General features: G+C 36.8%; 1 protein-coding gene across 1 annotated transcript in view; it reads left to right on the top strand.

Annotated features, from left to right (window-relative positions):
- LOC109094733 (activating signal cointegrator 1 complex subunit 3-like) overlaps nucleotides 1-20433 on the top strand; it is a 154284-nt gene extending 133851 nt beyond the window's left edge. The window contains exons 11-15 of the mRNA XM_042740349.1: nucleotides 1892-2068; nucleotides 2178-2249; nucleotides 8719-8838; nucleotides 12761-12880; nucleotides 18708-20433. The gene's annotated coding sequence lies outside the window, so the exon portion shown is untranslated. The remainder of the gene's footprint in view (nucleotides 1-1891; nucleotides 2069-2177; nucleotides 2250-8718; nucleotides 8839-12760; nucleotides 12881-18707) is intronic.
- Nucleotides 20434-20767: the final 334 nt, after the last annotated feature.

The raw sequence follows: 20767 nt of genomic DNA, 5'->3' as shown, positions 1-20767 counted from the left end.
TCTGATACTTAAAACAAGTACCGTAAAGGAATTCCTTAGTTTATTACCATTACTGGGGCAGCCAACAACAGCACAGCTTAACCCTCCAGCTTAACCCTGTCAATCAAGCTCCCTGCGAACGGTCAGTTGTGAGCCATAAAGACACTACTAAAAAAAAAAAATGTCACATTTCTGAGAAATACATTCACAATTGCAAGATATAAAGTCACATTTTTATGAAATAAAGTTGAATTGTGAGCTAGAAAGTCGCAATTACTTTTTTAACCTGTTAAGCTGCATGAGGACGCCAGCGTTTGAAAATGTTCTTTGCTTACATTAGTTCAGAATGACTTTGTTATAAAGTAAAACAATGAAATTTACTTGACAAACTTTACATCATTAAAATGGTCTAAGTGTTTTAATTGTTTTAAGTCTAAGTTTTTTATTTAATTTTTTACCTCTGCTCTACTGTGAAACTCTTTTAGTGACAATATTTGTATAGAGTTGTGAAAATTATGAGTTTATTTAAATATTTTTGAATTTAAATTCCTACTGGATTATATTTTAAAGTGTTAATTAGACCTGCCGCATGTGGTTCTTTTCCTTGTGTGTTTGAAATATATGGCACAGTTCTGCTTTAGTTGAACCCTAACACAACAGCAGAATGTGTGTATGACACGAGCGATCAGTTCTCCATGAGCGGATCAAACGGCCGCTCTAGCGGAGTTGACCTGAGCTCTCACTGAGCCTGAGAGAATCTTTTCATCATTATGTGTACCCGCAAATAGGGACTAGCTGTGTGATATCTAGATATCTACCTGGACAGACAGCTACTGCATCTTATTAAAGGCCTTACCAATCATAGCTGTCAGCCGCACCGCAGGAAGAGCACAGATAGCACAGCCGTCTCTCTCTCTCTGTCTCACACACTCTGACTGTCATTAGATTTGAGCTGTTTATTTTTCAGAACTTTCATTCTGGCTGCACAATAGCACATCTGGTAGTGTGAGAGTGGTGATGCTTGTCAAAAGAAGTATTACTGTGACAGCTGTCAGATACTGTCACCTGCACCTCATTATATAATTGCAGCGTTGGATACAAATATGAAAATATTTTACCTGTAAAAATAGCGCTGTTCTGAAACTCAAAACCAGCTGCCTTACTAGATTTTTGGCATCATAGCCCTAACAATGTTATTTTACTATCACTGGTATACTATTATAGTTTTTATTAATATTTTGAATAGTGTTTTTATTTTACAATTTCTGTTTTCATTTTTCATTTTAAAGCTGTTGCAATTTAGTTGTTTTTCTTTTTTTTTTAGTCTTGTTTTATATATATATGTATATTTTATATATATAAATTCTAAGGCAGCATTGTATATGTGAAAATTTCCAGATGGAGTAAGTACTGTAAAAGGTGAGGGAAATGCCAATTTTAAATATATTTATATTTCATTAATTACTGAAAATATTTGTAAAAAAAAAAAAAAAAAAAAAAAAAAAAGATAGCTATATAAAAATGTGGTTTATTTTTAATTTTGTGGTTTATTGTTATTCTTAACAACAAATTAATTTATGTATTTAGTTATAATCAGCTGTGTCTACCTTGGAGTTGGTGCTTATTCCTTTTTTGTTTTTGTTTTAAATATATATTATTTTATGTATTTTCTATTTTTTTTTTTTTTTTTTTTTTTTTTTTTTTCTCAATGTGAGGTCACGTTAGTGGAAATTTTGCAGACTCATTGTCTATTTTCAGTAGTGTTGTAATGTATAAATCACAGCTCCCACAGAAACCACTTTCAAACGAGCAGGTTTTTGTTGGCCAATGTGGCAAATTTGAGTGAAAAAAACAGTGCAAACTTCCTGATAATTCCTGATACACTCAAAACCATGTAACCATCTTTCTCTAGGTGGAGTCGACCCAGAGCATGATTCGCATACTTGGTCTCTCAGCAATCCTGCCAAATGACTTGGATGTGGCGTCTTTCCTGCATGTGAACCCTTTCATTGGATTGTTCTACTTTGATGGTCGCTTTCGTCCTATTCCACTTGGCCAGAGCTTTGTTGGCATAAAGACTACAAATAAGGTACGCAGCAGCCAAGAAATCTCGAGCTATGCCAAATACAGTGAATTGTTCAATCATGTTTTAGTCAGAAATATGAAAACGCTTTGTAATTGTTATGTTCTTGTCACAGGTCCAGCAGCTACATGACATGGAGGAGGTTTGTTATGAGAAAGTCCTGAAGCAGATCAGAGCGGGTCACCGGGTAATGTCAGTGTGTGCTGAAGAACTTTTTGTCATCTAGCAGACTGTTTATATAAATTATGACTGGAGTGTGGGGTTGAGTGAGGTGTCATGGGCACAAAGGAGGTTGGATTGTGATCTTACTCAGTCCACTTCCTGTGTCACCCTGAATTAGATCTAAACTCATCTGCCTCCCAACAAAAGATCATGTGCACTAAGAATGAGCAAATCCAATGCAATTCTTCACCCAGTGGTGATGCCCTTTTTTAAAAAAGATATGATGAAATGGAACATTAACATTAAATTTATTGTAATTTCAGTGTAAAATACTGTTACATTTACAGCTGTTGTTGTTTTGTTTCTAAGTGTAGGGTGGGGTTTTATCTAGCAGTTGTTAATTGGAGTTTGAGATGTAGGTTTTGCATTTAAAATCGGAGGCAGGGAAGTCCTGCATACATCACTTGAGAGAGGTCTGGAAGATAAAGAAATTATATTTTGATGAAAAATTACAAGGTCAAAAAACAAGCAGCATATGCATGTATAAAACATTCCCAATAAGATCAGTAACATGCATTTAGAAAATAGATGCTGTTTTGGCTCGATTTCACTAATGACAGCATGCACTCTGAATGGATTTCAGACTTTTTAAAAAAAAAAAATTTAACGAATCGAGTGATTCAGTGACTCATTCATAAAGATAGTCACTTAGTTTCTGAATGAATCAGAATGATTGGAACGAATCAATTGAAATGAATGACTGAATGGATCACTCACTATGACGGTGACTTGTCGCCACCTACTGGCAGTTTAAGTTGGTTTAATGTAATTTATGTTGAAATTACTTGTTCAACCAAAATTGACTGTTTTTATTTATAATCTCAAATTTCTTTATTAAAGTGGCCAGGATGTAAAATACTTGTGCTTTGCGGGAGTAATATGAATTCAATAGTTCACCTGCTCCAAACACATAGTATGTTTTCATCCATGAAACACCAGGATGGGGGATGAGAGGATAGTAATTGTAAATTGTCAAGCTCCAAAAAGCACATAAAAGTAATACAATATAATAGTCCATATCATTTGTTTCGCCTTACCTGAAATCCCCAGCCTCTGCCCGCAAATCCTAACACTCCCACCCCTCTTCCTAATCGACACCTCAGACCTCACCTTATTACAGAACTCAATCCTACAGAAGAAATCAACACATGCTAGCAGTGTTGGTACTAATCTGTTGATTGGTTCAGTAACTAAAAATAACAACAATGTGAGAAATGTATCCAAGTTGGGGTTGTTATGTCCTGAGGACAGAGTGTCAGTGTTACGGGACGTGGTGACCTCATTTCTCATTTCCGCATGTCCACATTCTGTATGTATCGCTGTCTTTGATCTGTGCACCTGATCGTCATTTGTCTTTTTGAGTATGTTCAGGAAGTGTCTTCTCAAGGAGAAACACAATGAAAGGCCGTGAGCAAGGCCTTCTCGGGAAGGTTTCGCGGTTTAATTGAAAATCATCTTTCCTGTATTTCAGCGCTGAAGGTCACAGGCTCTGCGGTAGCTGTGGTATATTGTGCCCTGTGCCTCATCTTGAACTCAATTTCTAAATCTCATAAATCTCCAAACAACCCCACTCTTACCACCACATAACCTCCCACCTTGCAAATGCTCTGTGTGTCTTCAGTTGGATTTATTTGTGTTTTTTTGGTGTGGTTTTTAGATTCTGTCCATATTCTTTCTTGCTCTAAAAGTACATGAGTTATACATTTAACTGCATGTCCTGGTCGTGCAGTATATATGGTCTAATCTAATCTCACACTGTCCACCGATTTAGAGGACCTTTAGATTTTAGTTAAAGGACATTCCGCATACAGAAAAAAAGCCCAAAAAAAACAACACTTAAAATTTCACTTAAAGTCACGAAAACAACACTTCAAATTACTAATGCCATTGCATTAGATAACATCATTTCATATAATGTGATATTTTATTTAAGATAGCATTTTATAAGCAAAAAAAAAAAAAAAAATTAATGAATAAATAAATACATACATAATAGTAAGGTTTTAAGTGAAAAAATACATATTGTCATATGGTTTAAACTTCAAGTAATCCACCTAGTGACAATTATTTTCTAAAAAGAAAAAATATATTTTTCAAGGTAAAAAGAAAAGGTAAAAAATATTAATTCATAGATTTTAAGTATTATATACATAATAGATAGATATAACAATGACAAAATGCTCCCCCAGATATATTTAATGTAGTAATATATTTAGTATATTACTTTTTTTTTCATTTAATTATAAAAGTAATTAATTTTAGAGGTGTATTCAAATCTGTACAAACTCCATATAATTATTATTATTTTATTTAATAATAATAATAATAATAATAATAAAGAAATTGTGTAGCAGCTTGCCACATTAATAAGAATTCAGTTTATAACTGGTCACAGGTTGGCGTATATACAGCTTTATTTCAGCAGCTTCTAAAGTGTCTCATTCAGTCAGATTTCAGAGATGGAACTATTAATGCTCTAGCAGCTATTGTAACTGGATTAATGTTCCCACCCCTTACAATTTGGGAAAAAATCAGTTCTTTTGAAAGAGTCATGATTTAATGTGCTCCAACCATTAAATTGAATTTCGAACTAAATGCTAAATCATTTAAAAGTGAAATGGGATGAGATTTGTTGAGTTGAAACTGGAAGTGAGCTGAAGAGATGGCAGGCGCAGCACCAGAGCAGTGTACAGTGGGGAGCATCTCTCTCAGCTTGATATTAAATTGTCAGAAGTGGCTGTGACATATATTAATTTCATGTGGGAGCATGATGGATTGAATTTTCTTTATGAAATGCCCCCTTAGCCCCCCTGTCGGGCCAGTGGTTGGCAGACACGAGGCAGATGGAGGTTTAATACGCTTACGGAGGCAGCAGTTACTGTAGACTGTGCTTTCTCACAGCTTTGCAATGATGAAAAAAGTCTAATAAATAATATTTGCTCAAGAGGTCTCTGTGGACCTCAGTAAGACTAGTCTGCGCCATCTGAGAGAGTCTGAATATAAAGGAATGCCAGAGAGAGATGGAATTCAATCTCCATGCATGTGCTGACAAGATGAATAGTTTGAGTGATTTTATCTGTATGTGCAAATTCAAGTTTCACGAACTCAAGTGGCATGCAAATGGACAAAAGAAGATGAACTGGGTGCAGATTAGATTTACATCTCCATTTCTTGTTCGGTGTCATCGTAATGCAAGTTCATTGATGTTGGTCACTGAGAGGCAGTTAGTTCATCTTTGGTCCTGTCCGTTATGTCTCTTTAAGGGTACTGTGGACATTTTGAGAAAAGAAATAACTATGAAAAGCATTTAAATGTAATTTTGCCTCCTATATCAGTTTTTCCCATCACCATGTTTCTTTAAGAGCTCTATATGTTTTTGTGTTCTTTCTGGCCTTTATACTAATATTGTTTCTTGTAATTCTGTTGTGTGTCCAACACAGAGTTGTTTTGTTACATCATTAGCAGAAAGCTGGTTATAACCAAAGCTCTTAACCAGACATGATAATACATTGCTCCTAATGTGTGTGTGTGTGTGTGTGTGTGTGTGTGTGTGTGTGTGTGTGTGTGTGTGTGTGTGTGTGTGTGTGTGTGTGTGTGTGTGTGTGTGTGTTTTTTTAATGTGCTGGTGCATTCATTAAAACTAACTCAAGTTGTGGACTTTTTCATGTAAATGCTGTCTACAGTGTTCAAATCAACTAGCAGCTGAATGCGGGAACCGCAAATGTATTTGCATTCACACCTTTATTAAATGTGGTCAAAAACATACCAGACCACTTTCAAATGATTTTTCAGTGATCTTATTTCATCACAGTGTGTCTTGAGTGCATTTAAACTTAGATTGTAAAGTGATCAGACTCTCTGGACACACATTCAGTGAGGTTAGTAGTAAACAGTTGTATCTCTCTGTGTGTCTGTCTGGGATAATAACCATTAATGCATTTATAGAGAGGGATTTTTCTGCTGATTACAGTTGGACTGAGCTATGGCTGGGCAATATGGCCTAAAAAAAAAAAATCCCAGATTTTTTCACCAAAAATCCAATTTACAATTTAAATCGATTTTTTTTGCCCCCCTACAATATTCAAATGACAAAGAAATTGTTCAAAACTAGTTTTAATTCTTTATTTATTACTTACCAGTCAAATTTATAACTGAGAAGATGATTTTTTTATTTTTTTTTTAAAGCAGTAACATTATTATGCTGGAAAGACCTTTATTTATTTTTTTATTTTATTTTATTTAATACTAGCCCATCATGCATCTAACCATCCATTCGGCAATAAGAGCTGTTAAGATTAAACTGGCAACTACGCAGAGTCATTTTTTTCTTATATAAATTATTTGTAAATAGAGCAGACACTGTCTAACTGTGTCTACACTGGACGCGAGAGTTGTTATTCCGTGCCCCACTGCGCTAAAAGTCTGTCTAAACTTGACCTCACACTACAGTTGCAAATCATCTGAACGTAGTGTCAGAACATTTCATCATAAATAGAACGAGCATCAGTTTACTGATGGGGATCGTGTCGTATCACGCCGTGTCACGCCGCGTCCAGTTTAGACAACATCACTGGGTTCTATTGTCTTTTGTCGGATCGCGCCACTCGTGCCCGGTGTAGACATTGCATGCGTTTTTTAATGGGTTATGTTACAGCCCTGCTCGTCTTTAATGTTTTTATTAAATATTTGTATTGACTGCATGATCATATTATCGTATTATTTACTGCCATGCGAGCCACAAAAGTAAAGCTTGGTGAGCTGCGCAATGAGCGTTGCTGCAGGTTGCTTTTTGGTGGATATGCTGTGCTTGTGCTGCCGCAGTCTTGTTCATTTTGTAGGGCGAAACGTCAACCTCACTCTGAACAATAAAAAATCACTCCACTCCAGCTCCAAAAATTTACCACCTAATAATCACCACACAATAATCACTCCACTCCAGCTCCACTCCACGCTCACTGATACCAGAAACACCGCTCCGCCTTCGCTCCGTGGCTAAAGTATTTCAGTATGTTTGAAATGTTATGTTCATAACATAGCCTATATTAAAATAAAAAATAAATAAAATAACATTAGAGTTTCAAAGTGGCTTAGGCTATTGTGTGCAAACTACCACAATAGCCTAAGCACAATAGCCTACTATTGTGTGTTTCCTACCACATGCCAAACTAATAACATTGTCAGCATTAAAAGTTATAATTGCTGCTTTCTGCTGTGCAAATTTTGTTTGTGATGAAAATAGCAGTTAATTTTTGTCAGTTATTTTATCTACAGATCGATGCATTTCTTACAGATTTCTGCTCATTCAAAATCAGATACAGATGAAGTAGTACTGTAAGATTACGTTTGTTTGAATGCATTATTGCGAAAGCGATTGCGTGTGAATGTGCTGTATCTGTTTAAATCATGCTTTAAGCCGAAAATATTCAGTAAAAGGAACAGACAAACTCCTTGAGAACTATCTGTATCATCCATCTGTATCAAGCTATAGATAAATATGTTTAACATGTGAATTATTGCTAAATATGCAGTTATATTACGGGCCGTTGGCATGAATTGTACTCATGATGGAGTGGTGGTGGAGCGCTCTTAGAGCAAGTGAAAACCATGACGCTCTGTCTTTTAAAAAATCCACTTCTCGCTCCAGTCAAAATCACACCGCTCCACTCCCCGCCCTGTAGAAACTTACTCTTCTCGGCAGCATGTCTCTATATGGCAGATGCGCTGGGGGAGGGTTGAGCCCCATCGTAACTACGGGAGCCCTGAGTGGAGCGTTGGTGGATGTTAAAAAGAAAACCAATTTTCATTCAAACAAACCGATGTAAACTACACATTCGTGTTAATCGATAAAATCGATTTATCGCCCAGACCTAGACTGAGCTAAGGTATCAATGCGGACCTCATTAAATGTCATATTGCCATATTGCTCAGCTATGAGTGTGATATTGCATTTATACAACAGTTTGAGGGCAAAGTGTGTAAATAAAAAAGAGACAATGAAGGAGTGTCTTTAAAAACCCTCTTTTGTACAGAACTACTTTCTTCCGCCATGGATTTAAATCTCAGTTTAAAAGTCTTTAGTGCTGACTCAGCTCTTTAGAGCAATGTAACTCATCATCATCACAACAACACACCATTTCCCAATACTAAATATTCTAATTAAATACTACTATTATTTACAGTATATAAAATATTAATCATTGAATAATAATCTTTAATAAACAACAGCAGCCATCATAACAGTTGCTTGGCAATTCAGTCAAAATTACAGAGATTCTGTAACTCTCTGATATACATCATTAAAGTTATATAAAAGATAACATTATGAAACCTTGACCAAAATTATTGCCTCTTGAACAGACAATAGATTAATGAGATCAAAGACTGCCCGTTAGATTTCCCCAAAACAAATGATATCTCATGTTTAACCACTATAGAGACATCAGAGCCAGCGGTAGATTCCAGAAGATCTGGCCGAAGAGAGGCTGCTCTCAGCGGGTTTATGAGCGATGAACATCCGCTGATGTCCTGGAGCTCACATCTCCAAAAACATCAAAGTAAGTTTTCAAATAGACGTTACGATATATTAACAAATCAAACCAATCAGATAAGTCTGTGTGTGTGTCTGTTTACACAAATAATAACACTAATAAACTTCAAATCGAGCTTGTAGTTCTAGTGCACAGTGTGTGTGTTTATACATAGTATAATAGTAGTAAACTTATCCCTCACACACATCTCCTGCATTGTCCCGCAAAATCACATCTATGTTCTGCAACAGATCAATAACCTGGTAATCACCCAGTGAGTCCATCTGTGAAACGTTGGGAGTGAGAACGCGTTGCCTTAAATAAAAGTACAGTTTTGGAGTTATTTCAGGAAGAGAGGTATTTCTGTAGGATGAACAATAAAACACCCTGCGGCCGTGAGCAATTATTGAAAAGAACACTGAAGTACAGTCAGTCAATGCCAAATAAATCCTTCATGCCTCTCATTGTCCTTCATTGTCATTTATTGTTCTTTTATGACTTTTCTTCTTTGTCACAGCGATCTTCTCATTATATCTGTTTTCTAAAGAGTGTTTCCACATCCTTCCGGCCCCAATAACCACATTTTCCTTTCTCTCTCTCTTACTCTCGCTGTGTTCTGAGGAAGAGCAGATTGCGGTTAGCGCTGGTGAGAAACATGTTGGCAGGTGGTCAAGGACATGTTTGTGTTTTTTGGAAGGCTGTTCTTAAATTAGCAATCATGAATTAATTAGCTACCAATTATCCACAGGCCCAAACAATTGTGATGAATGCCAAAGTGCTGGCTCTCTTTCCAGGTACTGACCATGGCAAAATACAGCCCAAAACAAACGGAACAACAGCGCTCCGCACATCTACACAGAGCAATTCAGTGTGGCACAGAAAACACTTCTCCTCTGGCTTCAAACCCTCATTGTGGCATGTCTGGAGTGGTGCTCATTTATTTAGTCAAATGCATATAACTGTGCTTTATTTTATTTTATTTTATTTTATTTTATTTTATTTTATTTTATTTTATTTTATTTTATTCTTGGACATAGTAGTAGTTATTAGATGACTTGTGTGGTAACAGAATAAAATAAATGAATAAATGTAATCAGATCATTAAATACAGATTATAATTATTACTTTCATTCTTTTTTCAATTTTGTTGTATTAAAAAAAAATAATAATAAATAATAATTTTAATAGTAAGAAATATATATATATATATATATATATATATATATATATATATATATATATATATATATATATATATATATATATATATATATATATTAACTTTGGGTCATTAAATTAATTAAAAGAATAAAAAAAATTAATAATAATACGTAATAATATGTATTTATAATATGTATAATAATACATGTACGTACTTTTTTCAGTGTAATGTTTGTTTGTTTCATTTTACATTTTTAGCATAATGCTAGTACATATTTCATTTGATTAAAGGAAGAAACCAAATAATAAGCACATAAATATTTAACAAGAAGTACTTTCGTAGACATGTTACGTTTTTGTGAAAATTGTATTTTTGTTATTCTTGTTATGGAAGAGTTAAGCAAAATGAAAAATATAACACACCCAATAACCATTACCCAAACTAATAACTAGTGAAAGTGAAAGTGACGTGACATACAGCCAAGTACGGTGACCCATACTCAGAATTCGTTATTTTTACTATTTCTTGAATGTTTAATTTAGTTTAAAGGGTTTTTTTTTTTTTTTTTTTTTTTTTTGCTATAGAAAACAGAAAGAAAAAAAAACTAATTGAATTCACTGAAACTGATAATATATATTACATTCAAAACTAGAAAAAATATATTACTTACTCAACCTTGTGTCATTTTAAACCAATATGACTTTCGTCTGTGGTACACAAACTATGTTGAAGATTGTTGGTAAACAAAAATGACGTCAACTGCATGTTCATAGTAGAGAAAAAGTCAACTCTGTAGGGAATTAATATTTTAAAATATTATGTGCAAAGAGAACAGTAGGTCAGAATTTTTTTCTCCTCTAGTGTCTCTCACACTGTCAGTTTTTTCAGTTAAAGGACAGTGAGAACACAGAGAGAGAGAGGTATTTTTGCCATCTCATAACTGTCTTGGTTTTCTGTTATTGATTGTTTTTGTCTGACGTATTGACTGCTTTGCAAGGGCAGCCTGAGTGTAATAGGAAAATTACAACCCTCTTTTGTCCTTTGACTAATATGGCACATAGACGCCGCTCTGCCCTTCTGCACATCTGATGCTGCTCACTGTGGATGGGGCTTCTGTACTTGGCCAGATGTACTTAGAGGCCAGATGCACTGGTTCAATTTTGCATGTAACAGAACCAGCATAATACTGAGTTTGTGATAAAGAAGAAAAAAAGTTTTTATTAGTATGTTTCATTCAGTACTGAAAAGCACAGTATTAATAAGCAGTTTAGTGCAGTGGCAAGGCCAGGAAAGTGGCTTCATCATGTGAAATAGGATGGACATTTATTTGGTGCATCTTTATATTATATATGGGTTTGAATAAGTGAATTACAGCATTATGTCTTGAGTTTCTAGTAGCTCCCTACTTACGGTTTACACAACTGTGAGCTAAAATGTTTTCCTTAGTGTCAAAACGATCCCTTTTCTGTGAAAATGCCTTAAAATGTTAACTAAATGCATGCCAGGCCAATGGTTGGCAATGTCACTTTGTGAAAAATCACTATGTGAAAAATTTAATAGCCATGCACATGACATCACCATTTTCACCAATCTTTGTTTTTGTAGTTTGCATGGATACTGGTATGGCCCCCAAAATTCTGTTGGGTTACACTTTATTTTAAGGTGTCATTGTTACAGTGTAATTATACATTTAAGTACCAAGTAATATTATTTACTATATGGTTAGGATAAGGATTTGGCCTACGCTACTTGCATGTAATTATGCAAATGTATTGTTAATATATAGTAAGTACATGTAACGTGTAACAAGGACACCTTAAAATAAAATGTTACCCGCTGTTGTTGTGTAAATGAAAGGCCAAAATGCATAAAAAGATGTCATGTAAATTGCTCATTAGATCAAAATCATTAGCAGTTCATTTTCAACCAAAATCTTTACCACATTTTAAAGGGGTCATATGATGCAATTTCAAATTTTCCTTTCTCTTTGGAGTGTTACAAGCTCTTGGTGAATAAAGAAGATCTGTAAAGTTGCAAAGAGATATTCTTTATAAAAGTTGAGACTCGTCCACGCCCCACTGAAATGGCTCATTCTTACACGCCCCCACATCTCTACATCAGTATGTGGGAAGATTTGCATATCACCGCCCAGATTGTCACGCAAAGAAAGAAGGCGCACCTTTTATTCTCGTTGTAGTATTGTTGTTGCCGCCACCATCATGTCGTATAGACGCTGTGTTTCACTGTGAAAGAGAAACTACTTTGTTTGGCCTTCCAAAAGGCTCATTAATCCTAAGTAATCCTTAGTGTGTTTTATAGTTCTTATAATTATTACCTTATCAGTATTTTTGTTAGTTTTTTCCCAATTTTTTTTTTTTTTTTTACAGAAACACTAAATTACCAAAAAAGCACCACCACCAGTCCAGTTAAAATGTTCAGTTAAAATGACTAATATGCATTCAAACATGGTTATCAAGTTTTAATTCTAATTAGAAAACTTATATCATTAAATAATACTTGATTATCATATTATAATGCTTGACTGACTGATGTTAAGAGTGTACTTTCAGATATTTAAAAAACTGTGCCATCTGTCTGGTGAGTGAACTAAAAAATTTACTAGCCAGTGGCAATTCAATTGCCAAGGTGTCCGTAGAGGGTTGCTGAAGCAGCATGAATTCTAGTCATTTATGAAGTTCAGTTTCTTTCAGCCAGCTCACTGTCAGTTGATTTCCAGACCCCAAACGTAACCTAACCAAGTGCTGCTGTACTCTCTGTTTGTTTTAGGTGATGGTGTTTGTACATGTCCGCACCTCCATGAGTCTGATCGAGATGGCCAAGAACCGAGGAGAGCTGTCCTTCTTTCAGGTCGACCAGAGTCTGGACTACGGCCAGTGTGAGAAACAGGTAACATATCAAAGTACGCTTTCACACTGAGCTTTCCAAGCCCGTTTTCACCATTAGAGTTGGGCGCAAGGGTCTATTTAAAGATCTAGGTTTTTTCTGGACAGTCGACACTTCGGGTCTGAGAATAAATAGAATAATCTATTCAGCGTTCGCATTCCTGCGTATTTTATACCCATCATAGAGAACCTGCGTCGCACTTCTGCTTAAGACTAAGAAATTCAGAGCGGTCTCTCTTCAGCCAGCCTCGGACGCAGCCAAACAAAGCGGTGTTATTTATGAGCAGTTATTCACCGGCTTCACAGGAGAGAAAAGTGAGAGAAATTGAGGTCAGCCACCTATGCTAGCAGCGGCGCTTTCTGAGAGAATGGTAAACACCGGTGGGAGACGTACCTGTGAGGGCCGAATGGGTGCGGACGCTTTGAAATGAAACCTCAAGGCGATGCAGCACTAAACTTTTGGATGCTGCCCTATTAGCTGGAGTGGGTGTGCAATTAGAGCCCCCACAGAGACTGACATTCAAACACCGCTCGAGTGTGCCGTCCGGCTGCTGCGTTTGAAGATGCACTTAGACGCACTAGATGAGACTAGAGCACATTCATATGCTCATTACATTTTGTCAGAGGAATTGTGCTGCACTTTAATACTTGGAAAATGTTTTTAAAGGTTCCAGCGAGCCTACTTGTGATGTCAGTCGAGGTTGATTCAAATTTTACACCCTTTCTCTGAGCCTTAGGACCTGAAAGCCATATTGAATTTTTTTTTTTTTTTAACACATTTTTATTTGGATGGAAAGGAGGAGGCAGAACACCGAAGATGTGCCTTTCCAAAATAAATAAATAAGATAATATATTCAGATGATTTTGCTGTAAATTACCGCTCTCATAGTTACCAGCATGTCATTCATGAAATACTTAATGGGCATGTTATTTATTTATTTTTTCTCCCTTTAATAGCAAGATCAAAAGACAAAAATAACTGAGCCATAGAATTAAGGGTATTATTTAGAGTAGATGTCATACTGAATTGTGATATATTTAAAAATAGGCTGCAAAATATTAAAGATGTATCTAAAACATTTTCAGATTATATTTCTTTCCTTTTTTTTTCTTTTTTTCCGAAATGTTTTCTGTCACTTTAGATTGATACAGATTTCATAATTTTATTCAATTTGCAATTTGTTCTTTCTTTCATTTTCAAAATATGAATACTTTGGAAATTATGATGTATAAAATGTCATTTTTTCTTAAGAATCTCTTTTATATATCAGATATATATATCTGCTGTAAATTAAGCAGGAAACGTTATAATATTGAAGTTTTAATTTTGATTGTTATATATAATCAAGAAAGAATTGTATATAGTCTAGGACTTTGGGTTGAAAAAAGACAAATGAATCACTAATTTCTGTAACTGATCATGACTGATCGCACTTAACCTCAAAATTTGTAATCATGTATGTTTTTATATTGAGTCTCCAAATTAATTTGGAAACAACATAAAGACATTGTTTTAAATATTTCTCAAAAATAACAAAGCACAGCTGGTGTGCTACAGATAATAATGCACATAAACTGAAAGCAGCATAGACTTGTCTCTGTTGAGTTCCTATAATTGATTCTGCCGTTTTCCTGTTTATCACTGTGTAACTGCTTTGACACAATCTGTATTCTATAAAACATTATAGAAATATAGGGGGCTTGACTAGACTAAAAGATCAACATTAAGATTTAATAATCAATGTCAGTCTGTTACAAAGATTTGGAAATCAGTATTTTCAACCCAGTTCATGGTTGTAATGTCATAACCATGCAGATTTTGCAGTCATTTATGAAGACTTGTCGTACATCGCTGCTGTTTTCCCCTTTAAGGGCAAGGTGAAAGATATTTTCTGATTATCACCATGTTATTGTGCTGTGTAAGCAGTGGTGATGTTCACACAGGTCCAGTGGTTAGGACCGACAGCGGGGGGGTTATTGGATCCATGTGCCTGGTGTTGACTGTGTCCAGGTTTCATTAGTTACACAGTAGTGCCAGAAGAGTGTCTGTGATATATTTGACTGATCCAGACCTGTGCAGACAGACAGATGGATCAATAAACAGCTGGACTCAGCCCACTGCTACATCACCTGCATGCTGGAAACATGGGAGCAGATGCATGTATGTGTATGTCTATATAGAGATCTTAGCTCTCTATACGAGTGTGGTTTTTATGCATGAAATCTATCAGGCTGCTGTGGTTAACCATCTGCTAGCAGTGGGTGGTATGACCGAAATCTTATATCACGGTGTGAGTAATTTTATATATTTTATATGGTAACCATATATGGGGAAGTCGTGGCCTAATGGTTAGAGAGTCGGACTCCCAATCGAAGGGTTGTGAGTTCGAGTCTCGGGCCGGCAGGAATTGTGGGTGGGGGGAGTGCATGTACAGTTTTCTCTCCCCACCTTCAATACCATGACTTAGGTGTCCTTGAGCAAAGCACTGAACCCCCAACTGCTCCCCGGGCGCCGCAGCATAAAAATGGCTGCCCACTGCTCCGGGTGTGTGTTCACAGTGTGTGTGTGTGTTCACTGCTCTGTGTGTGTGCACTTCGGATGGGTTAAATGCAGAGCACGAATTCTGAGTATGGGTCACCATACTTGGCTGAATGTCACTTTCACTTTCACTTTCACTATGTATCACAGAAATCCAACGCAAAATGTTTTATAACAACCAGAATTACTTGTGAAATAACTAAACAGCAAATAAAGCTGCCTACAATGGAAGTGCTTGTCTGCAACAAAGTTTGTAAAGTCTAGTTCATAGTAGTGTTGTCACAATACCTTAAAAATATTGATGTATGATATCATTTTTGATCCCACATGGAAAAAATTGCCATTCATAAAGACTTAAGGCCTGTTACTAGGGCTGCACAATTTGGGAAAAAACATTTACTGTGAACCAAGCCGATCCGAGACACTGAAATCACTGTTATCATGAGCTGCTCACGTGCAAATGAACACAGTGCTGCACTTCACTCTGAAACACACAAATATATTCATTTGTAATCACAGACTTTTGGATTGGACCATTGCACAAAGCCATACTGTGATTTTAATTTTATTTGACTTCATCATTCAGCTTTTGCTGTTATGATAACTGTAATTATAAAGTTTAAATCATTCTGATTCTGTGAGAACAGCAAAGTCCACACCACAACTATAACACTGAGGACCAATATTGTTGGAATCGCTTTTAGAACAACATTACTGCAGTGCCGGCTTAAAATAACACCAAATTAGCATAAATTGGTGTAGACGCTGATGTGGTTATCATTATACAGTAGTTATCATTCTTTCTGCGAGTGCGTGTTATAGATGAGTTGTGGGATATGTACACCCAAAGAGGTGGATGCACTGCTCTCTCGAGACTACAGTCACACTATAACTCCATATTTAAATCTTCCAGCAGAAGGTGGAGTGATACATTTAGTAACCTTTCTGTGTGTCCCACGGGCTTGGCCTAGACAGATCCCGTTTTTAATCTACACCCCATTTATGTGACACAGACATTAAATACATGAGACCATAATGTTATCCTCAAAGCCACTGCTCGGGCAAAAATAGGTTTGTGTTGTAAAAAACATAAATTCAACATCATTTTGTGTTTGGTTTGTGCAAGTATTTCTTTTAAAGTAACAGGTTATGCAATTGTGTTACTCATAAACACATTATGCTGCTTTGTTACTTTTGTTTGAAATGTAGTTCTGGTGTTATAGTACAAATGCAGAAAGTGTCAATTGTTACTTTGTTACTGTGCTATAACACATTAACAGCACTGATGGATATATTGATCACCACAAAGAGCACAGAGCCATATAAGTGGTGTTTTTTAAGGATTTTGCTGATATGTTCTCGATTCTGTCTCTTCAGGAGCAAAGGGCCCAACTATGGTACTTCTGATAAGAGTTTAGGTCTGTTTGTGAGGATTGTGAGGTAAAGTGTATTTCTGTGAGCTGTAACATCGCTATATCTCTACTTAAACCTTAACCACACACACACAGAGAGACAGAGAGAGCTCTCAGTACTCACCTTCTGATGACACACAGCTTATTTACTTAGGAAAATCACTCCTCATTAATATTAATGCTCTCTTAATCTCACATATGAATATGGAGGGGGAAAATAGATCACCTGTAAGGTCAGTTATATAAAGTGGGATTGTTTATAATTCTGTTAAAGTCAGAGGTGAGCATACTCCATAATGCTCATTAAAGCGCTTTATGTGTGCGTTTGAAGAGGCTGTCAATCAGGCTCCGATATCTTAATGCATCCTCTAAGATAAGAGCCTCTATAAGCGCTTTTTCTCCCTGTGACTACAAACGCTCGCTGGTAAAGAGCTGGAATCTCTAATTGCGTGTGTATATGCTTGTGTGACATTAACAAGCTGGTTGAGTGTGTTTATGGGTGTTAATACTAGTTAATCAGCTACACAAAAACACAGCATATAGGAAAAATACTCTGAAAGTACTTGATCTGTTTGCTTGTAATGTTTATATTTAATTAAATATATTAACATTAATATTTTTTAAGCCTTTAATGCTCTGCATTTTTATAGTAAAACTGTAATATTGTGAAAATATTATTACAATTTAAAATAACTCTTTTTTTTTATTTTATATTCATTTTGATGGCAAACCTGTAGAAACATTTCTTCTTATTATTCATTCATCTTTATTCATGTCCCCCCAAGGGGCAATTAGTTTTGCAGCAAGAGACATACAAACAAACATAAAAAGCACAAAAATAATATGAAAACACAAGCCTAATAATACAATTTACAACCTCACCCACCCCACCAAAAAATAAACAAATAAATAAATAACTTTACCACTAACCATTACCTACATTTAGCATGAATATTGCAGTAGGAATAAATAAGCAGCTGTAACAACTACTCTTCACTAAAGGAAATCTAAGCCGCAAACCAGAAGGTAAAAACTCAAACTCAGAGTACAGGGGATGATCACTGGCTGATAAAATGGAGTTAGCTTTCCGCGTGTTTATTATACAGGTCAGTAAGACTACTCTGCTCAGTACCTAAAATTTTACTGGTAACCTTTATTATTCTGGACAACACATTTTTGGCCTAACCCCTAAGATTGGCATATCAACATATTATAGAAAATGTTAAAATGGACTCAATGTAAGATTTATAAAAAAAAAAGGTGGGGGGGGGGGGCTATAAGAGTCTTATCCACATGAAATTTTGACAATATGCAAAAACAATATAGTTGTTGTTGTTGTGCTCTCTTACCAACCATCTCCGTATTGGCTACAGATTTCAACTTATTATCAATCAAACTGCCAAGATACTTATAAGATTCCACAACTTCAGTTGCCTGTCCCTTAATAACAGTATTCTGAATAACAGAAGATGTATGTCTAAAATCATTGAGCATTTCTTTTGTCTTTGTAACATTTAGTTGCAAAAATGCTCTTTCACACCAATGAACAAAATCATTGACTACAGGGCCGTGACCATTTTCATCAGAATGAAGAAGACTAACTATAACAGAATCATTGGCGTATTTGAAAATAAACCTGTTATTGTCATGTGTATGTTCTGTTTCTGTTCTCCCTTCCTTGTCCTAGTTTTCCTTTGTTGCTTGATTAGTTAATTAGTTTCCACCTGTGTTCATTTATTATCTTATTAGTCTCATGTTTGGTTCAGTATAAATAGCCCTGCCTTTCCTAAGTTTCTTTGTCCTGTCTCCGTTGTTGAAAGTGGTTGTTTACTTCATTTCTCCCCAGTGGATTTATTAAAAGACTCTTGTTTGTTGTATAGCTGCTTCCTACATATTCCTTCGAACTCCTTTGCCTGGAAACCCCTGACAGAAGACAGCCCCACAAAAGACAAGAAGATGAACTGGACTGAGGATTTTCTCCTGGAATTCCAGCAGGAGGGAAGGCCTTTGGAGCGATATGTGGAGGAGTTTCTGAGCGTGTTACATCTGGTGAGTTGGAGCGATTCCATGATTAATGGATGCTTCCGGATGGGACTAAAAGATGATAATTTGCTTAGATTCTTGACGATCCTGACGATTGCCTCAGACCCGTAGCGGATTTTATAAATTAGGTACTAGAGATAAATGGTTCCAAGTTCCTTGCAGATGTGGAGGATCCTCATACTCCTCCCATCCGGAAGCATGTGGATGCTCCAGCTCACCACAAGCCAGCTCTCTCCATATACTGCTCCAATGAGCCCGCTCCCTCCTTTCCTCCCGCACTTCCCCGAGTCCTCCAAAGCTCCGCCCTAATCCTCAGCCCAGGATCGTCGGCCTCTGTTGACGCAAGCCCGCTGGCCACTGGCCTCTCAGTGCTTTTGGGCATGGCACTACCTCCCGAGTTCTCAGCCCCATCCTCTCTCCAGAGTCCACTCCAGAAAGCTCTCCTGAGTCTCCTTCGTCTCCACTGGTCCCATCCAGCTCTCCATCGTCTCCTAAGTCTACTTTGCTTCCGCTGGTCCCGTCCAGCCCTCCTTCATCTCCTGAGCCCCCCGTGTTAGTGAACTCCGCTCCTCCAGAGCGCCCTCTACAGCCGGCTCCTCAAAAGCTCCCTCCAGAACGCCCTCCAGTGCCCGCTCCTCCAGAATGCCCTCCAGTGCCCGCTCCTCCAGAGCACCCTCCAGTGTCCGCTCCTCCAAAGCACCCTCCATTGTCCGCTCCCTGTAAGCGCCCTCCAGAGCTGGCTCCTCAAAAGCGCCTTCCAAAGCACCCTTCAGTGCCCGCTCCTCCAGAGCGCCCTCCAGAGCCTGCTCCTCGAAAGCATCCTCCAGAGCGCCATGGCAACTCAAACTCTTTTCTCCTGTGTCCTCGAGCTTCCACTGTCTACTCCTGTGAACTCGAGCTTCCACCTGTGTCCATTTATTATCTTATCAATCCATCGTTTGGTTCAGTATAAATAGCCCTGCCTTTCCTAAGTTTCTTTTTCCTGTCTCCAAAAGTGGTTGTTTTCTTCATTTCTTCCCAGTGGATTTATTAAAAGACTCTGTTTGTTGTATATCTGCCTCCTACGTATTCCTTCGAACTTATTCGCATGGCAACCCCTGACAGTTATCATGTTGACTACGACAATCATTAGTATAAAGAATGTAAAGAAGAGGAGAAAGGACACATCCCTGAGGAGACCCCACTGATGATGACATCTCCTTTGACAATGCCCATTCACCCTTACTCGCTGTGTTCTATCTGTTAAAAAATACAAAATCTAACTCTAAATTAAGATCAAGACCAAAAGTTAAAAGCTTGTCAACTAAAATGAGGGGTTGAATGGTATTAAACGCAGATGAAAAGTCCACGAATAAAATTCTGGCATGTGTTTTACTTCCTTAGACCTGTAGACTGTTTCCAAATGTTTGGCACTCTCTAAAGATTGAGTGAAAACTGGAAAATATAATAAAAAATAGAGCCCAGCTGCTCAGCACAAGAAATAAGTACAGTACTACATATGTTATCAGGACCAGGTTTTTCCCTAACTTCAGAGTGTTTGAACATATTAACCACATCACATACATCAAAAGGAGCAAGACCATCATCACATAAATACATTTTTATCTCTAAAATTTTATTTCTCCACTGGTGAGTTTCAAACCTCAAATAAAACTCATTAAACTCTAGTGCAAGCTGGCTATCACAAGTATGTCCTTTAAGTGTCACCGTCGGATTTCTACTGTTCTTTATGCCTGGGATAGTTTTCATGCCATCCCAGGCAGAACCTAAATTGTTATCTGCTAGCTGCCTCTCAGTCTTTCCAGTATAACATTGCTTAGCTTTCATTATTTCAATTTTAACTTCCTTTCTTAACCTATGGAATTCCAGAAGGTTACCCTCCTGAAATGCAAGTCTC

Source organism: Cyprinus carpio, chromosome B16, assembly GCF_018340385.1.
Source record: "Cyprinus carpio isolate SPL01 chromosome B16, ASM1834038v1, whole genome shotgun sequence".
Taxonomy (NCBI): domain Eukaryota; kingdom Metazoa; phylum Chordata; class Actinopteri; order Cypriniformes; family Cyprinidae; genus Cyprinus; species Cyprinus carpio.
The sequence above is the reverse complement of the archived record's forward strand: the minus strand, read 5'-3'. Positions and strand labels throughout refer to the sequence as shown.